This window comes from Eptatretus burgeri, chromosome 2 (genome assembly GCF_056783735.1).
Source record: "Eptatretus burgeri isolate ZD-2024b chromosome 2, Ebu_testis_v1, whole genome shotgun sequence".
NCBI lineage: Eukaryota > Metazoa > Chordata > Myxini > Myxiniformes > Myxinidae > Eptatretus > Eptatretus burgeri.
Genome location: NC_140962.1, coordinates 104,713,325 through 104,734,085, shown reverse-complemented (window position 1 = coordinate 104,734,085; position 20,761 = coordinate 104,713,325). Strand labels below are relative to the sequence as shown.

Sequence of the window (20,761 nt, the reverse complement as noted above, 5' to 3'; positions counted from 1 at the left end):
TTGTAGTTCGTTATTTATTTGTTCTCAAATTTTCCCCTAAACCTGCACTAACTGGCAGCTTGACAGAGTAGCGGAGCCAAATTTGGTGAAGAATAAAGTACAGTACAATCTCTTTGAGACAAATAGTTGATAAGAAAAATCTCGCAAGCGAAATAGTCTCGATAAAATGAGTTGAATTCAATTAATCAAACGGCATTTTTTTTTTGAAAGCATCTAATGGTCAGAGTGCTGCTGTCTCTCTCTCTCTCTCTCTCTCTCTCTCTCTCTCTCTCTCTCTCTCTCTCTCTCTCTCTCTCTCTCTCTCTCTCTCTCTCTCTCTCTCTCTCTCTCTCTCTCTCTCTCTCTCTCTCTCTCTCTCTCTCTCTCTCTCTCTCTCTCTCTCTCTCTCTCTCTCTCTCTCTCTCTGTCTCTCTCTCTCTCTCTCTCTCTCTCTGTCTCTCTCTTTCTCTCTCTCTCTCTCTCTCTCTCTCTCTCTCTCTCTCTCTCTCTCTCTCTCTCTCTCTCTCTCTCTCACACACACACACACACACACACACACACACACACACACACACACACACGCGCTCACACACACACGCTCACACACACTCACTCACTCACTCACTCACTCACTCACTCACTCACTCACTCACTCACTCACACACACTGAGCTTGGGGGGGAAGGGCCGTCACTTGCTGGAGCATTCTGGGCACCACTGACGCCACAACAATGGTGCCACTCACTGCACTCATTTCCTAATGAGGAATTTCCTCCTCCCCATGGAAATCAACCTATTGGGATTGTCCATGCTCTTATCCTTTAAAATGCTGAACGTCAAGCAAGGAAGTGGCATGTGCCATTTTGAAAGTCTTTGGTATGACTTGACCGGAGTTTGAACAGCCGACCTCCCAGACTCGGAGTGGACGCTCCAACTATTACACACACCACTGAGTCCTTGACAAAGTAGCATTCGTACAGCTGGCTTCATATTGTTCAACTTACCTACCACTTTCTTATATTTTTCAGGAGGTGGTCATGAAAAGGTTACTGAGGTAACACACCTTGTTTGGAATATATAATGGCGTGCAAAAGTATTCACCCACTACCATTGATGACACATTTAGATGAATTATGTAGAAACAATTTTTCTAAATGATTTTTTTATTTATAACTGAAGAGATCAAACTAAACACTGTTATTGTTGAAGGAAGTCACATGTCAGGAATACCTGAAAAAACATGTGCAAATCAAAATTCACTGGTTATAAAAGTATTCATCCCTCATGTCAGTAGTTGGTGGAAGAACCTTTTACAGCAACGACTGCTATAAGTCTTTGTGTGTAGGGTCTCTACCAGCTTTACACAGTGAGATGCTGAAATATTCGTCCATTCTTCACGTGAAAACTTCTCTAGTTCTGACAAGTTTGATGAGGATCGTCGATGGACTGCAATCTGCACATCTCGCCGTAAATGTTCAATTGGGTTCAGGTCAGGATTTTGACAGGGCCACACAGTAGACCACTTCATTTACTTTTGATTCAGCCACTCCAGGGTGGATTTAGCTTTGTGCTTTGGATCGTTGTCCTGCTGAAATATGAATCTCCTACCCAGTTTCAGATTCATGGCTGACTCAAGCACGTTTTCATCAAGGGTTCTCCTGGACTTTGTTCTGTTTATTGTCCCTTCTATCCTGACAAGCTTTCTTGTCCTTGCTGATTAAAAGCAGTCTCATAACATGATACTTCCACCACCATGGTTGATAGTAGGGATGGTGATGACTGGGTGATGTGCAGAGTTAGGCTTGCACCAGACATAACACTTTGAATTTAGATCAAAACGTTCAATTTTTGTCTGGTCTGAACACAAAACTTTTCTCCACTCGCCTGCAGTGTCATTAAGATGCTTTTTCAGAAACTCCATATGAGCTTTTCGATGAGTCTTTTGCAGTAATGGTTTCTTTCTTGCCACCTGTCCATGGAGGCTTGCTTTGTGAAGGGAATGAGATATTGTAGATTGATGAACATTGACCCCCATCCCGGTCATAGAAACTTGCAGATGCTTCAAAGTCATTGTTGGATGTACAGTGACATCTCAAACCAGTTTCCCACTTGCCCATCTGCTGCGTTTGGATGGGCGACCTTATCGGGGTAGAGTCTGGGTGGGATGATATATCTTCCACATCTTTATGATGGATTTCACTGTACTCAAAGGGATAATGAGTGACTTTGAAATCTTCTTATAACCCTCTCCTGAATGGTGCTTCTCCACCACTTTATGTCTGACTTCTTTGGAAAGCTCCTTTGTCTTTACGTTGGCCTTGTTGGTTGACCAAGTGAGTTTCAACTTAAAACTCCTTAGATAAGTGGAGGAGCTTAATTTTTAAGTTAAACCACTGATTACACACAGGTGAAACCTATTACACTTATTTTGTAAACTTTCAAACAAACAATTTGTTCCTGAAGTGATTTAGTGTTTATTAGGCAAAGGGTTTGACTACTTATGCAAATGAGGATCATCTGATTTTATCTGTTCATCAAACTTATTCACATTTTATCTGCATTTTTTTCACTTTATCACCTGGAAGAAGTTTGTGAACACTTTATATGTTGAGTTTGATTTGAAAGCATCATGAGATAAGCTCAGGTGGCATCAAAATGTTTAAACTTTGGAGAGGGCTGAATACTTTTGCAAACCATTGAACATTGTTTCATTACTATGCAAGTGCACTTCTCGCATTTGAATTATCTCTGGTTGAACAGTAATAGTCTAGTCCCAAATTTGGAAAAAATAAGGGCTCTATAAGAAAGACCACAGTAGGCATTTTTGAGTGAAAATTTCTAAAGGATTTTGTGGTGCGGAATTCATTTATGCTGTCTGCCAATCTGAAAAATGGATAGTTTAGGTCTTTCAGGCAAAAAACAAAATGGCCGCTACTGAAATGACCATTATTTTGTCCGAGCAAATACAACCCGTAATTTCGCTGACAGGAATACGAAAGGGGGGAGGGAGAAAAAGAGGGGGGAAGAGAGAGAGTGGGGGAGTGAAGAGGTGAGTGGAGGGGTGGGGGAACGAGGAGGGGTGGGGGAACGAGGAGGGGTGGGGGAACGAGGAGGGGTGGGGGAACGAGGAGGGATGGGGGATCGAGGAGGGATGGGGGAGCGAGGAGGAGTGGGTGAAGGGAAGACAGTGTGAGGTGAGAGGAAGGGAAGGCAGACATGCGGTGGAGCATTAATTACGACACATAGTGTTTCATCAAAATGATTCTGCAAAGAATAACAGCGAAGATGGAAGCAAAATAATATCTGAAATCCATTTTCTTCCGATCATACTATAAACATGGCCCGGAGACAAAATCCGCCGGACGCATCAGGAGACAAACCCTGCCCGGACATGTCCGGAGACAAAGACTGCCAAGACATAACCACCCTCCAGATATATCCAGAGACAAGAGACAGACAGACAGATAGAGAGGGGAGGGGCAAGTGAGAGGTGTGGGAGGAGAAGGGTGCTGCACTGTGTATACAATCAGATAAAGGCCTAATGCTGCATATTACTTGTTTACTTGTTTCCATTTTGTCCAGGCCGAGGCTTGTGTACTTCACCAATGATAAATTATTGCTTTTATTACTTAACAAAAAAAAAAAACATTTTTTTTGACAAGTATGTTGATCGCCTCCGTTTGTGGGTTTGTTGGGTCGCCGAAATAGGTGACCCTTTGTCAGTAATTCTGTCTGTTTGTTTGGATGTTTATTCGTTTGTCATCAGCATAATTGGTAGTAAACGTGGGCGGATTTTGACCAAACTCGGGTGGGAGGTACATCCTATGACCTAGTGCTTTGGAAATTGTGATGGTTGCTAGGGATGCTTTGGTTCCCGAGCAACAACCAAAAAACCTTCAAAATCGGTACCGTTCACGCGAAATAAATTCCGAAAGCCATTATCCCACATAGGGTTATGAAATTTGACACGAATGATCTACAGGTGATGCTCTATCAAATATATTCCGGTTTTTGTGATATATGGAATACTTTACCCGCAGCACCCCCTACAATTTGGGTATGCGCGAAAATTGGCGAAAATTGAAGGCCCTGAACGACCAGGTGAGTGCATCGATACGAATGAAACTTTGCAGGTTCATGGTACTCAATGAGTACTACAACTTTGCCTCAGGACATATTGACCGATTTCGCTTAGGTCAGGGGTCAAAGGTCAATTAGTGCAAAAATCGATAATATGTGAGAGCTGGAGGTGCCTTCGTGCCAAATGCTACTCCTCCTAGGGTTATGGTCGGTTGGTCATGAAAATTCACACTAATCGTCTGGAATATATTGTGCACAAACGATCGAGCCGGATTTTCGATTTAGATCTTCGTTCACCCACAGCACCCCCTCGAACTTTGGGGATTTCCGATTTCAAACAGCATTTTCGGTACTTTTCATTCAAATGGATACCGAGTAGTTATCAGTAGATGGAACTGGATGAGATTTGATATGCATAATCTTAAGGTGATTCCCTATCTGTTATATGAGATCCATTTTGCTCTATATCTTATAGTTTCCATGCGCGGCGACCCATCGCCGCCTACCGGCTTGTTTGTTTGTTTGTTTGTCTGTCCGCTCACCTCCTGCCCAAACCGCTCAACCGATCGTTCTGAATTTTTCAGAGATTAATGTCACCGACCCTGCGACAGTCCTGCATTGAAGTTTCGGAAAATTCGGTCGACAGAAAAGGTCTACATCGGCCAATAGGCCAATTTGAGCCAAATTCTCTAAAATCCTCAAATTTCATCCAATTGACTTGAAATTTTGAACAGGATTTGCACATCAGGTCAATGAATTCAACCACCTAATACCTTTGAGGTTATCACAGGACAACAGGTCAACTCGGCGATAAGGTCACCCAAAATAGGCCAAATTTTTCAATTGTCAATTTTCATCTGATTGACTTGAAATTTGAATAGCATTTGCGTATCATGTCAAGAAATTCAACCACCTATTAATTATGAGGTAAACATAGGCCAAAAAGTCAATGTACACCAAAAGGTCAACATTGGCCTGATTTCTAAGATCCTCAATTTTAATCCAATTAACTTGAAATTTGAAAAGCATTTGCAAATCAGGTCACTGAATTCAACCACCTACTAATTTTGAGGTAAACGTAGGCCAAAATGTCAGAATAGTCCAATTTGGGCCAATTTTTGTAAAATCAGCAATTTTCATCCGATTGAGTTGAAATTTTAAAAGATTTACATATCAGGTCACTTAATTTAAACACCTATTATAATTGTGGTTACTATGGGTGAAAAAGTCAGCATAGACAAAAAGATCAACATAGGCCAAATTTCTAAAATACTCAATCTTAATCCAATTCCCTTGAAATTTGAAGAGCATTTTCATGTCAGGTCGCTGAATTCAACTTCCAATTAATTTTAATGTCAAAAGGTTAACACAGGCCTAATAAATAAAATTGATAGATGGGGTCACAAACTAAATATATCACTATATCTCAACAAGTTATGGACGAGTTATGACAAAACAAGGTGGATGAGTTGAATCGGTGACAAGAACAAGCAGATTGGATTTTCGTTCAGTTCCAGCCCATCAGTTTACAAAACGTAAACTATTCCACCTGGCAGACGTATGTGCCCTACCCAGTGCCATTCTACTTTGTGCTGTTTTTGCCAACTTGTCACTCTATAAGTGATTTTTCTCTTTATTGTTGTCAACCAATGGGATGGAGCTGAAAGTCGCAAAATACACATCACTAAAGTTTACGCTATATGGTACATACATTTTATTCTATTATTCCACATAGTAACTTGTTAAAAACATGTTCCTATTGCATATTCATTCATTTGTTATCCCACTACAAAAAAACGATATCTGTGGTATTTAACTATTTGTATTAAGAGTGCTGGCAGTCGCTCATGAAGAAGTGGTCTTAATTATTCACAAGACAGCAAGGATGGACATATTGTTGTGGGGCCGGGTATCGGCGGCGAGCTCGACCGCTAAGTGGAGCAGTAGAGTCGGCTCCACCGAACACCGGAATCTAGATTGTGCTTCTCGGAGAACTCCGAGAGGCACGGGTCCCTTACAGGACCCTGGTCACCAATGTTTCGACGACGTGAGGTAGGGTCCACTTGTCTAACTCCAATTTACCTTAGTACTCACGCCGTCAAACTACCGGGGAAACCACACCCTCGGCCGACTCTGTCCGATCCGAGTCGCGGTAACGGCTCGGACCTGGCATAATCGAGCGGAGTTACCAGAGCCGCCGGACCAAATGCACAATTTGCCGCTTCCCAATTTCCCAACACGCACCATGCTAAGCCAATGAAAGAAACACAGAAACGAGCTGATACATTCAACAAAATGGAGATTTATTTACAATGGGCAGGGAGTGGAACACAGAAAAGCATAGTTATCCGACTAGAAGGAATGCAGTCATGTACAAGTGAAAGCACTTCACAATTCTACTTGACAAGACAGGCCCGCACACAGATGCGCACACTCAAAAAGAAAATGGACCCGATGGGTCTTCAGTCGGTAGAGCCGGCCCGGGGTACCTGTCCCGCCTCGTGCGGCCCTTAACTATCCGGCTCGGCGGGACTCGAACCCGCAACTTGATGCCGCTCCAAGCACCAGATACGGAGGGTAGCGTCGGGCGCTGGCACGCTCCTCCGGCGAAACAGGCGACGAGGCAGGCAAAGCAAGCAATCCTCCTCCGGCTCGTAGGCAGGCGATTCACACGGCGGGAAGCCACTGGCTCGCAGGCAGGAAGATCGACTGACTCACCCGATCGCCCCCACACAATTATCCCTCCCTCTTCACAGGTGGGAGGGATCCGTCCCGCATCATTCCGACTTCATTGGACAGGCGTGTCGGGCGATCTCCCAGCCGTCCGGGATTGGGCGGGGGGAGGGGCTCATGTCTCCGCCCCCCGACCAGGAAGTTGAACAGCAATATGTTGCGCTGGCTCCCCATTGGCCGAGAGGGGGCAGATGTGCTCACACCCCTCCGATTGGCTGAAAGGGGCGCCATGCCCGTATTTGGAGCGAAATCCAAGACGCCAATGCCCAAAGAAACCCCGCCTGGCACATTGGACTCCGCCCACGTACGTGCTGACATGCACGCGTGCAATGGTGCTGGTGGAGGATGGTGGAAGGAAGCGAAGGCAGGTGTCGTCGTTGAAAAGTTGTTGTTGTTGATGTAAAAATCCTAACTCTAAAATAACTTCGGAACGCATGTACACTTAATTACCCACTAAACAAGGGACGGGGCCCTAACTAGAAACACTCACTTACCGATATAACTGTTCTATAAGGACCCTAACTGTTGTGTGTAGTAAGCTTCCAAATTCATAACAATACAACCTGGTTCACTTAGTCAATAAAAACACTTTCATTCAAATTTTATGGAGATTAGCAAATCTGTACATTTTTGAGAAGCTTATGGCATCAGGAATATGAAAATCAATGTTTACATTTGCACAGATGCCTGCAAAGCCACGATTTTGAATTTTCAAAATGGCCACCATAAAATATGAATTTCTGAACATCTCAGCTTGTAATTGACATGGAAACTTCATTCTAAATGCTAATCCTATGTTTCCATGTCCAAATAATCCAAAACTTATGTCAAATTAGTGATTGTGAACACCAAAAACCAAGAAAAGAAGAAGTAGTTTGTGTCAAAGATGATTTCTGAGCTTCCCACTTCTTCAGCTGTTGAATGACATCTTTGTGGGTCAAGACTTGAAGCAGGTGAGTGTTAGCAATTCTGATGCATTCTGCTCCATCATTTGCCCCAGAAGCTGTTTCTGCAGGCTTCCTCTAATTAATTTGTTGGTTTCAAACAGATTTATTTTAGTTGTGGCATCTCTGTGAAGAACTGTTCTTGAGCAAGTTCATACAGAGCCATGTAAGTGTGGACGTTTGCACGGAGTGCTCTCTTGTGGTGGCTGCACCTGAGGATCTGTCTCGTTGTAGCAGGCCCATATACATCTGCCTCAATTCATGCAGCATCTATGCCAGAATTTTCTATTGAGGCTCTGAGTGCCCTCAGTGTAGCCATCACAGTATGCAGCTCCCCTCGTCTCAAAACAACTTCTCTTTTCAAGTTAGGTCTTGCATCTAGCAACTGTACTGCCTCCTCTTACAGGGCTATGTCAAACGTTCGGACAGTTGGGTGTTTTTCACCAACTGCCAAGCTCTTCAACTGAGACGCTTGCAACATCACAGTCAGCATGGTAGATCACTCATGTGTAGCCTCTGGAAGTAGAGGCAAGGTACCGACTTGAGTCAGTGACTGACTGGATGACACAAGTGATTTGTAGCCTGCCCAACCTGGGATACTGCTTTGTGATTCACTGTCGGTTGATCTAGACAAAGCAGATACAATCATCCAACCAAGATTGGTTAGTTTATAGGATTCAGCAACACCTATGGAACATGCCTTGAATTGCTTTGCTCTATTGACTGGGCCAGGTTTTGGTTTGCTGCAAGGCTCAATGGGTACATTATAAGGGACAACTGACAGTTTTTTTTGCCTTACTCACTTCCAAATTGGGTTTGATTGCTTCTGCAGGCACATCTGCCTTCTGATACACTGCGGTGATTGTGACATGTGTGGTGCCTTTGCCATCTGCAGTGTCCTCTGCAAATTCTGTGTTATCAACAGTGAAGAAGACAAATGTACCTTTCTTGAGGAAAGGTGGGACATACAATCCATTAAATTGTTTTGTGTTTTCCACAACAGCATTGTCAATTGCTGTTTCTTGGAGCAAGGCATGGCTGCGTGATACATTGTAGTTCTGTATTTGGAGGAGGTCCATCAACGCCCTTGTTCCTGGTGTCATGATGTACAGTGATTGCTAACCCTACAATCTGTGGGCTTTCTCGTGTGTGTGGTGTCCGAAATGTGTCACTGGCTTTCTTAGGCATGTGGTGCAATTGTCTCCTGGTCTAGAAAGGATACATGATATTGTGACTTATGGTCAATGCTGAAATGTCAACTGTCCTGCTCCTCATCTCAGTTTGCAGCTCCTCCTCAGATCCCACCAAAATCCACCATATAAGGCTCTACAGCTTGGTCGGGACATCCTCTCTTGTGCTACATACTGTAATTGTGTTTCCTTCTCCTCAACTAAATTGGCAATGCTGTTGCATTTAGCTTAGCTGTCTTGTATTTAATCATTGTGTTTTCCATTTCACTTGTGGCATCTTGCATCAAGGAAGTGTGGACCATTTCTTCTTCGCAGGATTCAGGACAGTAAAGAACAGATGGTTTTCTTCTCTCTTTCTGTCTCACTAACTTCACACTTGGTGACTCTGCAAGAATTTTGTCCTTCACCACTGTCGGGTCAGTGTCAGAGTGTGTTTCTGTGCCTCATCACGACCACTAAGCAGAGATATGTAGGTTTTTTTCGATGGTATCCATGAGTAGATGAGCCTCATTTTGGTTTTGATATTCAATGAGATTGATCAGCTCAATCAAGCATGGTACTTGCTTTGGTAGGCCTGTCTTTGTAGACTTGGCCCGGTTGCTGGCATCATCCCTCAAGACACGGAACACATGTCATGTACAGCATGGTTTGTGGTATCTTACATCTATTGCTGGGCATCACTTTGTGAGAGTGCATTGCTTGGTCTTGTCATCGATACTGGATCTTGTGAAATTTCCACAGCTCATCTAAGTGCTTTCCCTACGTTTTCAGTTCGTACGGTGAAGAGACGCTGGTCATCATCTTCTTGACATACTGTAAGAAGCAGTGATCCCTTGTCAATGGTTCTGTCACAGATCTAGTGAAAGGTGCTGATTGCTGGATTTCAGAGCTTGTTCTTTTATGCCCACGTTTATTCACAGCATAGGTTTCTGTAGACATGGTTTGCTGCAAGCAGTCTCTCGCTCGCTGTATGGATATTTGATTTGTGGCATCAGAATAATCAATATTTCCTTTCAATCAATATTTATTTTGTAAAGTCTTTGAGGCGTCTTTGGAGGTCAACATATTTTCCATCCTGTAAGCTGGATCTTTCTTCCACTACATCAAGTAGTTTCTGGTATGATTCTGTTCTGGGATGTTGAACAAGTGTTCCTTTGCTGGCAGTGGACTCCGAGCAAAGAATGAACTGCTTCCAGTCTGCAGTATCCATGGAAGACTTGAACGAGCTCTACTTGCTGGTTCCCGCGTATTCACTCATTATGACTCGGGCACTAAAAAGAAAGAAAGCCATCACTATATTAACCAAGACTAAGATAATTGTGTACTAGTTTTGTCAACAATTTTTTACAGTATAAAATTAAAGATTGCAAAACTACTGTAAAAATACTGCAAAATGATTGTAGCATCGGGATTATAAACACTGTTGCAACTGCCGCCAGAAGAACTATGATTGTGTGGCACAGAATGCAAAAATGATGCAGACTGTAACATTGAATATGACACAGAGAGTGATGATGATGTGGAATGATGTGTCAAAATGAGATCGGAAAAACGTCTATACATATGCTGGTGTCACTACCAACAATTTTAATGTACATTTTTTTTCATGAAAATGCAAACATAATTACACAAACTTCTTCGTTTCTTGGTTTTTGGCGTTCATAATCACTAGTTTGACATAAGCTTTGGATTTTTTTGGGCCTGGAAACATAGGGTGAGCATTTAGAATGAAGTTTCTATGTTAATTACAAGCTGAGATATTCAGAAATTCTTATTTTATGGTGGCCATTTTGAAAATCCAAAATGGCAGCTATGCAGTGATCTGTGTAATTGTAAACATTTATTTTCATATTCCTGATGCCATAAGCTTCTCAAAAATGTACTGGTTTGCTAATCTCCATAGAATTTGAACAAAAATACAAAGTGAACCTGACATTTTTCTCACCATTTTACACACTTTCAATCTGTTTTCAAGGAATATTCCCAAAGATCTGCAAAACATTGCAACCAAGGACCTAGCCACAAAGGAGATTGAGGAAGATCTGTTATAATTCCACAAGAAGGGACAATATCAACTGAACAATTTTGGAGAGAAAAGGTTCTACTTTGCACTGAAAAAAAGAGCCAAGTTCAGACATCCCTTGCCAAAAACACACTACCTCCAGTTGCCCCTCTGTCAATGAAGCTACAGATCTTAGTGAGAAGGCAACACTTATTATTGATGGTCAGGAACTAGTGATTGCTATAGCGAAACCTCAGGGAGCTGCCACCTTTGGGGACCTTGCTGATGTGTTTGTTGAAGCTGTTGTACAAAGTGGAGCACCATATAGCAGAGTGGGTGTAGTATTTAACAGATACTATGAGGCTTCAATCAAAAGTGATACCAGAAGAAGATGGGGTCAAGGTTCAGGAGCAATAAGAAGACTGATTGAAAGTAGGGATGTTCTGCTGCTTTCAAAGTGGGGGAACTTCATAGCACACCATGGTAACAAAGCAGATCTGGCAATATTATTGTCCCAACAGTTGATGGTACATGCACCAGACAACAAAATCATTGTGGTAGCTGGTGGATTCAGCAATGAAGAGAGGGTTGAAGCATCTAACCCTGGAGTAAACACTGAGAAACTGGAAGCCTGATACAAGAATTATCATCCATTGTGTAGAAAGCCAGGCACCAAGCATCATAGTTGCTGTGGGGGATACATTTGTCCTTGTTTTACTTTTGTCTCATTTTCCTACGATGCAATGTTCCAAACTGTGGCTCAAAGCTGGGCCTGCTAAGAAGAGGAAGTACATTCCTGTTCACATTATATTGAAGCACATAATGCTGGAACAGGACGTGCTGGAAACAATTCCTGCATTTAATGCCCCCACTGGAAGTGACACCATCTCCTACTTAACAATAAATCATGCTAGAAAGTGTTCCAAAAACATCATGATCTTCTCAAACATCATGGTGAGGGCAATCTGGATGAACAAACTGTCACAGATGCTGAGATGTTCATCTGCAAAGTCTACAATGTGCCAAATGTCACCAATGCCAACAAGGCATGTTCAACCTTATTTGTCAAGTCTCATTCCCCAGTGATCCTTCCACCCACAAATGATGCTTTGTCCTTTCACAAACCACTCACATTATCAGGCAGCAGTGTGGAGGCAAGCAAACAAGCAGTACCCTGAGCTACCTTCTCCAGAGACGCTTGGTTGGAAACGTGATGATACCTTGCTTGTCCCCATCCTCATATCCCTCCTTCCAGTTCCAGGATCATGCATGGAACTCATAACCTGCAATTGTACCACAAAGTGCATGAGTGCCCACTGTAAGTGTAAAAAGTCCTATCTGGTGTGCACAGCTGCATGCAAATGCAGAACCAATTATGACGCTTATAAAAATTGTTTGATAAATGGTGCTTAAAATATTGACTGGAATGTATTAAAGCTCACACGGCACATCTTCAACTGTTCTCTGCATTACCTATGTAGACAAATGTGTTACAGATAATGAAAAAGTTGTAGTTTTATTTAGCTTAGATCAATGTTGTAGTCGAGTCCACCTGGTCCAAGTCCAAGCTGTTTGAGTCCAAGTCCTGCAGTCTGAGTCAGTGTTGTAGTCGAGTCCGAATCCGACTCCAGCAATCCCGAGTCCTAGTCCTTGACAATCGGAGTCTGAATCCGAGTCCTGTGCTGAAAGTGCATTGTAAAGTGGCAAAAAATAGCGAATTTCTTTGTGCTTTTGTATTATGTTAATGAAGACTAAAATATCAAAACCAGCCAACAGTGTAAATTGTACGTAAATGAAGACTAAAATATCAAAACCAGCCAACAGTGTAAATTGTTACTTGCATCAAGATTTTATTCCATATTATGGCCATCTTGCTGTAGTTTGCTCATTCTTTTTAGACTCCAAAGTTTCTGAGAACATACTGATCTTGTCCAGAAAATATGGTAGAAAAATTTGCATTTATTCATCCATTATTAAAGTTATGAAAGTCCAAAATTACATCAAACAAACAGCTCAAATTGTCGACATAAATCATTCAAAAACAGTGATATTCAGTCTGCTAGACTTTCTTAAAATATTGCCTGCAAGTTGGACAATTATGCTACTTTTCAAGTTTTCATAAGTATGTTTAAACTTTATTCTCATATTATCTATATCTAATCAATTTAAATGAAGCCTAGTTCAGGGTGATAGGTTGCTCCCAAGCATAGCTTCATTGCATTTCAGAAAGATGAGTTTGCAGAGAGTCTGCTCCCAGGCTTGCCTGATGAGGGTGTATAGTAAGCCCTCCTTTTGAAAACGCTCTCTCCAATGGAGCACTTGAAGCAGGAACACACAGCACTTTTGAAGCAAATCTGTGCAGTTGAGGGTCCTTAATTTTCTTCCCAAAACTAAAGTGCACCGCTCATTTGGGTTGGATCATAGTCCTGTATAGACACCTAGTATCTTATGATGTGTGTTCTGATGCTGACAGGTCCACTCTCTCCAGTACTGTTTCTTTTTTGTGGGCAAATGTCTGACAATGAGCGAACAGAGGGGGCACTGTTCCTGGCTGGGGTGTGGCTTCATCCTCCTCGCTACTCATCTTCCCCTTGGGTTCATAAGGCCCATGAATGTCTTCATTGGAGCTTGCAAGTGTCTCTGCTTCAGCAATCACCAGTTCTATTATGCAATGAGATAAAACAGGTTTGCAAAACAACAACAAAAATGACCACTCTTGTGCAATATAAGCAAAGAAATAGTCCAGCGGAAATGTGAAAAAGTATGTTGTGGCATCATTATGAAGTTTTATTTTTTGGTTGATTCATCATCTCTCAGCTATCCTGAATCAGAATCAGCCGGGTGCCAGACTCGCACCCTTGAGGAATTTTTTTTAAGAGGCGAAAATCAAAATGGCCGCCACCGACTTTCGATAAATTCTGTTTTGGGCTATATCTTCACTTCTAATGCACTTACAAACACAATTTTGGTGTCTAGTACAATGTTTTCATGGTCAAGGAATCCGATAATGATAAAATTGAAGGTGTATATGTTAGACCTGTCTCATATTTTCAAGATGGCCACCATTTTAATATGAAAAAAAATGGCTATTTTGCAGTTCCACTGATCACTTTGGGTAAGAAATTGAATTTGATGAACCCTCAAATATTAATACTACCTACAATAATCGGTCAATGACAGCTGAAGTAACTGACTTGCAATGATCAATGAATTGATGATTATATTGGAATACGATTTTTACACAAATATATCCAGATACATGTGGATAGTTGACTAGGACTTTTGGTTATGTCTTCAAGTAAGTATGTACATGTATATGATTTTGAAATTACCTTTTATTTTTAGGCAAACAAATATTAACTTTGTTAAGGATGCAATGTTCTACATTATGTTCAATCTTCGTCATCGTCGTCGTGATTAGCAGCTACTGCCCTTGTCTGTTCGTTACACCAGTCTGATCCAGCATTACAACTGCAAAACATCGAACATGACATCTGTGCTGCCACACAACCACACCTCCCGGTGGAACATGGCCGGCTGGTGGAGCATCCACACTTGATCAGCTGCAGAATGGTGACTGGTGCAGCAGACACATCAGGTGTAAGTGTGGTTGGACACAACGTCGCATCGTCCTCACCTTCTTGCCATCGATACTTGATGGGATCCAAGTTCGGAGGGTCTGACTGAGTGGCTGCTTTCCATATAATGACTTGATGATGAGCACGATGTACATGTTGAACAAAGGCATCATGCGATGGGGGCAACGACTTCAATTTCGGAGCAGAAGTAATCTTGGAGTTGGCCATCTTCGACTTCCACAACTGATACCGGTGTGAGGACATATCACCTTCGACTTTGGAACCATAACAGGCACAATGAAGGTCGTTGCCTCAGATATCATCTTTTCCTCATCTGCTTCCAGCTGACCAAGTAAGGTGGGATGACGTCCGCCCATTCGTACCTTCAGCGCTGTGGCCTTTCCAATGCCAAACAAATACGACACAGTATCGCATCCGGTCAGAGCATGTACAGCAAGCAGATATTTGGCGATGTTTTTGTGTTTCAGTGCTGTTTGGCGAATGTCTACGTTCGCCCTCCCAGCACACGGACTCTCCATGCTGACATCCTCAGTCATCTTTTGCTCGAGGTATAAATGAATCAACAGGACAAAGACATCTGTATTGTTGCAGACCACTTTGATGTGTGAGTCACCACTGACACCAGACACAATTCTAACTAAGTGATGGATGATGATGACATCTGCTTCTTCATGGTGTGTTTTCAGATCCTGTCTCTGGAGAGTGGAATTGTTCCATGCATGTACTGGTGTAGGATCTTTTCCAGTGATCACCAGTTTGGTCTCGTTGTCCACAATGTGGGTCATCAGATACTGACAGATCAAATCGATCAGTTGTACTTTGTTGTAGGCTACATTTAGGACCACTTTTTGTGCTGGAAGTGTTGTGTGTAAGTTGAGTTGATGTTTTCGACTTGAATCATGACCTGCGTGACTGGATCTCGCCGTTTGTTTCGTGCTGATTTTGATGTACCTGTCGAAAATCAAGTATACGTCACAACACTCCAGGTGATATTTGATGGTTCCCATGAAGTTGATCGCATAATCCTCAACTGTACCATTTGTGGGCCAATGTACAGTCCATAACATGGCACATCCATCGATGATGACAGCATCTGAAACACCTTGGATTCGACTTGATTGCTCAACTTGGAGTTTCGTCTTCAGGATTGCTTTCGACTGAGCCCGCATCGCACTGCTCTCATCAAACAAGGAGGCTGGGGCAGGGGACAGTTCGTAACAGAGGACATCCTTGATATCAATATCCCTGTATTGTTGCAGACATATGACTCGGGTATAGATCAATTCGGTGTCATATACTGGCCTTCCATCCAGCTTGATGCTCTTTTTGGTCAAAGTCATCAGGGTCACTTTCCTGGTTCGTGTCTTGTTGAAGCTTGTTGGCCATCCAGATTCAAATTCCGCCATCTGTTGTCGCCCAATCTTGAGAGAATCATCAACGTTTACCTTGTCTGTCGCATGAAACATAGTCGTAGACACCAAAATTGTGTGTGTAAGTGCATTAGAAGTGAAGATGTAGCCCAAAACAGAATTTTTCGAAAGTCTGTGGTGGCCATTTTGTTTTTCGCCTCTAAATAAAATTCCTCAAGGGTGCGAGTCTGGCACCCGGCTGATTCTGATTCAGGATAGCTCAGAGATGTTGAATCAACCAAAAAACTTCATAATGACGCAAAAGCACGCATTGCTCTGAAATGGCTGTTTGGAATCTGGACTAAAAATGTATAGCAAATTTTAGATAGAATGACAATTTACAAAGCGCAATTACTGATTAAATGTTTATCACTCGTTAAGAGGAGAAGATTACACATGACACTAAATGGCAGCCAACTCGTGATCAATTCAGCTAGTGCTGATCTGCCTTTGTAACATTCGTTGAACTGTTGCTGACTTCACTTCGTAGTTCCACTGACCTCGATGATCTGGCTCGTGGCACCGCTACTGCTCCAAAACCTACATTTCATCATGTGTTTCATCTTCTGCTTCACACACAAACTCTTTATGGTTCACAAAACCAAACAAGATCTCGACAGTTGACAACTCAAGGCAATGCAGCAGGAGTGGTCGATCAGCATGTGGATGACGATGTGCCAGAATGACGTCATCAGCACACTGTGGGCTTTCTTCTTTTTTTTTCTCTCAGTATTCTCGATTGGGTGCATGTTCACTTTGGTATGGGATGGATAGTAACTACTAACTAACTACTCTTTTCAGGGAAATTATATGTAAGTCTATCTATCAATAATGATTATAGTGGTCTGTCGGTCTTTATGTATTATATATTAGGGGGTGTGCCTGGTCTAGCGTTACGGAGCATTACAGGAGGTGGGGCTGGGGAGGGTGGCAAGGGTGAGGGTGTCATATTTTAGCAAAAATATCATTAAGTAATGTTTGATCAGTCTCTTATAAATCATAGGCAATCACAGATCTTGAACCTCCACATGCAGGATGCATGCATATGTGCATGTACAAACCTCATTTCAGTATGACAATGAACCAAACTTTTGGTTTGAAACGAGCAATAAATACAGTACCCCACTACCCCCCACCAACCCCCCCCCAAAAAAAAAATTCCACCAATTATAACCACCTTGTACAAAATGTTTAATTACTTTTTCGTAGCTTAATAATGTTTAGTTATATCGCAACAGCACTGATCCTAGTATAACATACAATGGTGCATTAAATAAACGTTTTCATGTAGTCTTAATAAGCGAAATGTAACTCAAACCCGAACTGTTTGAATACCTTGAAAATATGGAGCAAACCTTGCACAGGCTTTTGCTGCTGTGGAAATCGAGATGCCAAGATTACAGAAAAAAATTCAAAACAATTTTATATTAAAAAGGATGCAATGACATCACATGTTATTCAGAAGACATTTTTACATCTCTTTTGCTAGTTTAGTATCTGTTCTTGCATATGGCAGCTTGGCTGCTTGGTAGCTATCATTTCTTGGAGTGCAGCTGTGCCACCAGTGCACTGGTACTCATTTCACAGACCTCAGGATGACAGGCTGAATCAACCCCACCTGGTGTTAATTTAGCAGCAACGGAACTCAAACTCAGGACCTTAGGACTTTAAACCAGCCACACCGGCTGCTAAGCCCCGACACCAGGCTTCGAGTCCAGTATGATGTCGTGTTAAATGGTTGGGGTATGATATGGAAAGTATGGTCCAAATGGCCTTTTTACTTTTTTATTTCCTTTGTTTAGGGTTGTTAAACATCTTGCATTACTAATATAGACCCTTCACATAATGGAGCAACTTATTGTTGAATTTTATGTGGAGTACAACCGATATAAAAAAGACTGCAAGACAAATTTTGAACCCTGAGTGAGGGATGGTGGGGGAAATAACCCACGTATATGTGAAGCGTTGCACCCTGCAAATGATGAAAAGCACCCTGCAAAAGCTTGGTGTTGGCTTAGCAATTAGGGTGGCTGGCTTGGGATTTTATGGTCCTGAATTCAAGCCCCTGTTGGTTGTTGAACATGAGGTCAGGTTGACTCAGCCTGTCATCCTTCTGAGGTCGGCAAAATGAGTACCAGTGCACTGGTATCGTGGAATTGCATTACAGCCATGTCCTCAGCCAATGATGCTACCCACAACCTTGTGCTGCATACAGAGGTAAGCAAATCTGCAAATGGTGAAGTTTTACTGCACACTAAGTTTTGCCGGACTTGAGCTGAAATACAGCTGAGTCTGAGTCCTTGACATTCCAAGTCTGAGTTAGAATAGAGTCCGACTGCGAGTCCCCCCCAAAAATGGACTTGACTCCTGTATCACTGGTTTAGATAAAGTATTGCACAGTACTTGATGATGTCATGAAAATGTCAGTATGTGAATATCAGTAAAGCATCCACTTGTCTCGTATGAATATTTTGAAAGATACTATTATTTGTGGATTTTGTTTAGATTTTTCAGTCTTTACGTGATTTTATTGCAAACTGGCTTAGTGGTAGGAAGAAAAGAGTGGCCCTGAGTGGGAGGATGTCTTGCTTGGAGGATGTAAGTCGTGGGGAACCTCAGGGATCAGTACTCGGTTCATTACCATTCATAATTTACATCAATGATTTGGATAGTGGGGTGAAGAGTAAGCTTTCCAAATTTGCAGATGACACAAAGCTTGGAGGTAAGGTGGATAGCAGAGGGGGTGGTGCTCAGATACAGGAAAGTATTGATACTTGCCGAGATTGGGCAAAATATTGGCAGATGTAGTTTAACCTGAGCAAGTGTAAGGTATTGGGGATGGGAAAGAACAATGAAAATAGAGATTACAGGATGAAAGGGGTAATTTTGGAGCGTGTCACACAGGAGAAGGATCTGGGGGTGGTGATAGATATGGGAGGTAAGCAGGCAGCACAGTGCCAGGCAACTATAGGTGAAACAAACAGGGTTTTAGGTTGTATTCTGTGGGGGATCATTTCTACATAAAAAGTGGTGGTGTTAACATTGTAGAGGACTTTAGTGAGGGCCACATCTTGAATATTATGTGCAGTTCTGGTCCCCACAGTTCCGGAAGGACATAGATGCCATAGAGGGTTCAGTGTAGGGTTACTAGATTGATTCCGGGCCTAGCTGGACTCAGCTATGAGGAGCAGTTGAAGGAGACAAGGCTTTATACACTGGAAAGGAAGCGGTTACGAGGAGATATGATAGAGATGTTTAATGTAATGAAAGGTTGAGATAAAATTTGTGCAGATGAATTTTTCAACAGAGTCGGCAGTGATTGTAGCAGGGGCCAGAGCCTGAGAGTAAAGAAGAGGTGAGTTTAGACGGTAGCAAGGCAGGGGACTTTCACTCAGAGAGTAGTTGATGCACGGAATGGTCTCCCTGGAAAGGTAGTGGCAGCAGAAACATACATCAGGCAGCAGTTGTCACCTACTTCAATAATTTTGCCAACTCTGATTTTTCACTTTTATTTGTTCAAGGACATCACAATGAATCACTTTCAACTTGTCTTCTAATTTTCAGTTAAGTATTTCACCATGTGAGGGCACTTTTTCAAAATGGCTGCCAAAATCATTAAAAAAAAAAGCAGTTAAAAACGTAATTTTTACCAATAATTCCAGCAATTTAGAATGATATTTTCTAATGTTTTGGCCAAATGATCTTCAAGTAAGTTTAACAGTAAGCTTAAGTATCAAAAACATTGTAGTTAACGACTCAAAGAGGGCGCATTTCTCCAAGATGGTGGCCAAAATCATTAAAAATTCCCATAAAATGTATCATTCATTATAAAGATTACCGATTTGGTTCAAATTCAACTGAAAATGTTCACCTTTATGCAGTGTCCCTAATGTTTTCACTAGTTAAAGATGATGTCCTTCAATACTTGACATATTAAGGTTTTAGTGATTTGGATACACCTTAACTCAATCAATTATTGTGTACTCATAGACAATACTGTTGTAAGGCCTACAGATGAAATATGTGTGGTGGTCTGAGAAAACCCATCGGAAGTCGCGATGGACAAGTTCCTTGTTTAAAACGTTCACGCAACCTCTCCAACAGCCATCTCCAACAGTCATGAAGTTAATCTTCTGGGCCTGCGTCAGAATGCTTAAGGGTACAGGCCATTCTGTTGGACTTTGCCGGTACAGTGGAGCACAAATCCCGATGTTCCATACTGGGGCTTTCTCTGTGATTATGGAATTGAAAGTTGACCATGTGGGACACTGGGTTTTCTTCTGTTGTTGTATCCCCGCGTTTCCTGCTGTCTGAGGCTCTGTTGTAGCTGTCTCTGATACAGATATATTCACTGAACCATCCTCTGTTCCTTTGTCCATGTCTCCTGTTTCTTCTCCTCCATCTTCATTATTTGTGTCTTCTTTTTCTTCTGATTCTGTTCTTTCCTTGTCAACTACATATTCAGTGTCACCTCCCTCTGTCCCTTCTTCTTGTGCATTCCCTCCACCCCCCAATACATTTGATAGAACCCAACTACAGACCAATAACCGCATAATATTAATCTGCTCATAGACATGGCCAATACCTTTTAAAGTGTTCAATTTATAACCATCATTGTCAACCTTAGGATTAGATGGTTTGTCACATTCCAGGTACTGCATATCTAGCTTCTGTTTTAGAGCTCTTTCTTTGATACTTAAGTTAAGTTTCAGTTTTGTACCAAGAAGAGGGTTCCCTTCAAGTTCTTTTTGTGCGACTAGTAAGTCAGCTCTATGAAATGGCCCTACTTTACTACCCCAGTCAATATTGTCTATAGCAAACAAGGG

At 42.1% G+C, this 20,761-nt stretch overlaps 1 pseudogene; it reads right to left on the bottom strand.

The window, feature by feature from the left end:
• Positions 1–8,743: 8,743 nt before the first annotated feature.
• Positions 8,744–19,867, bottom strand: LOC147032723 (uncharacterized; annotated as a pseudogene).
• Positions 19,868–20,761: the final 894 nt, after the last annotated feature.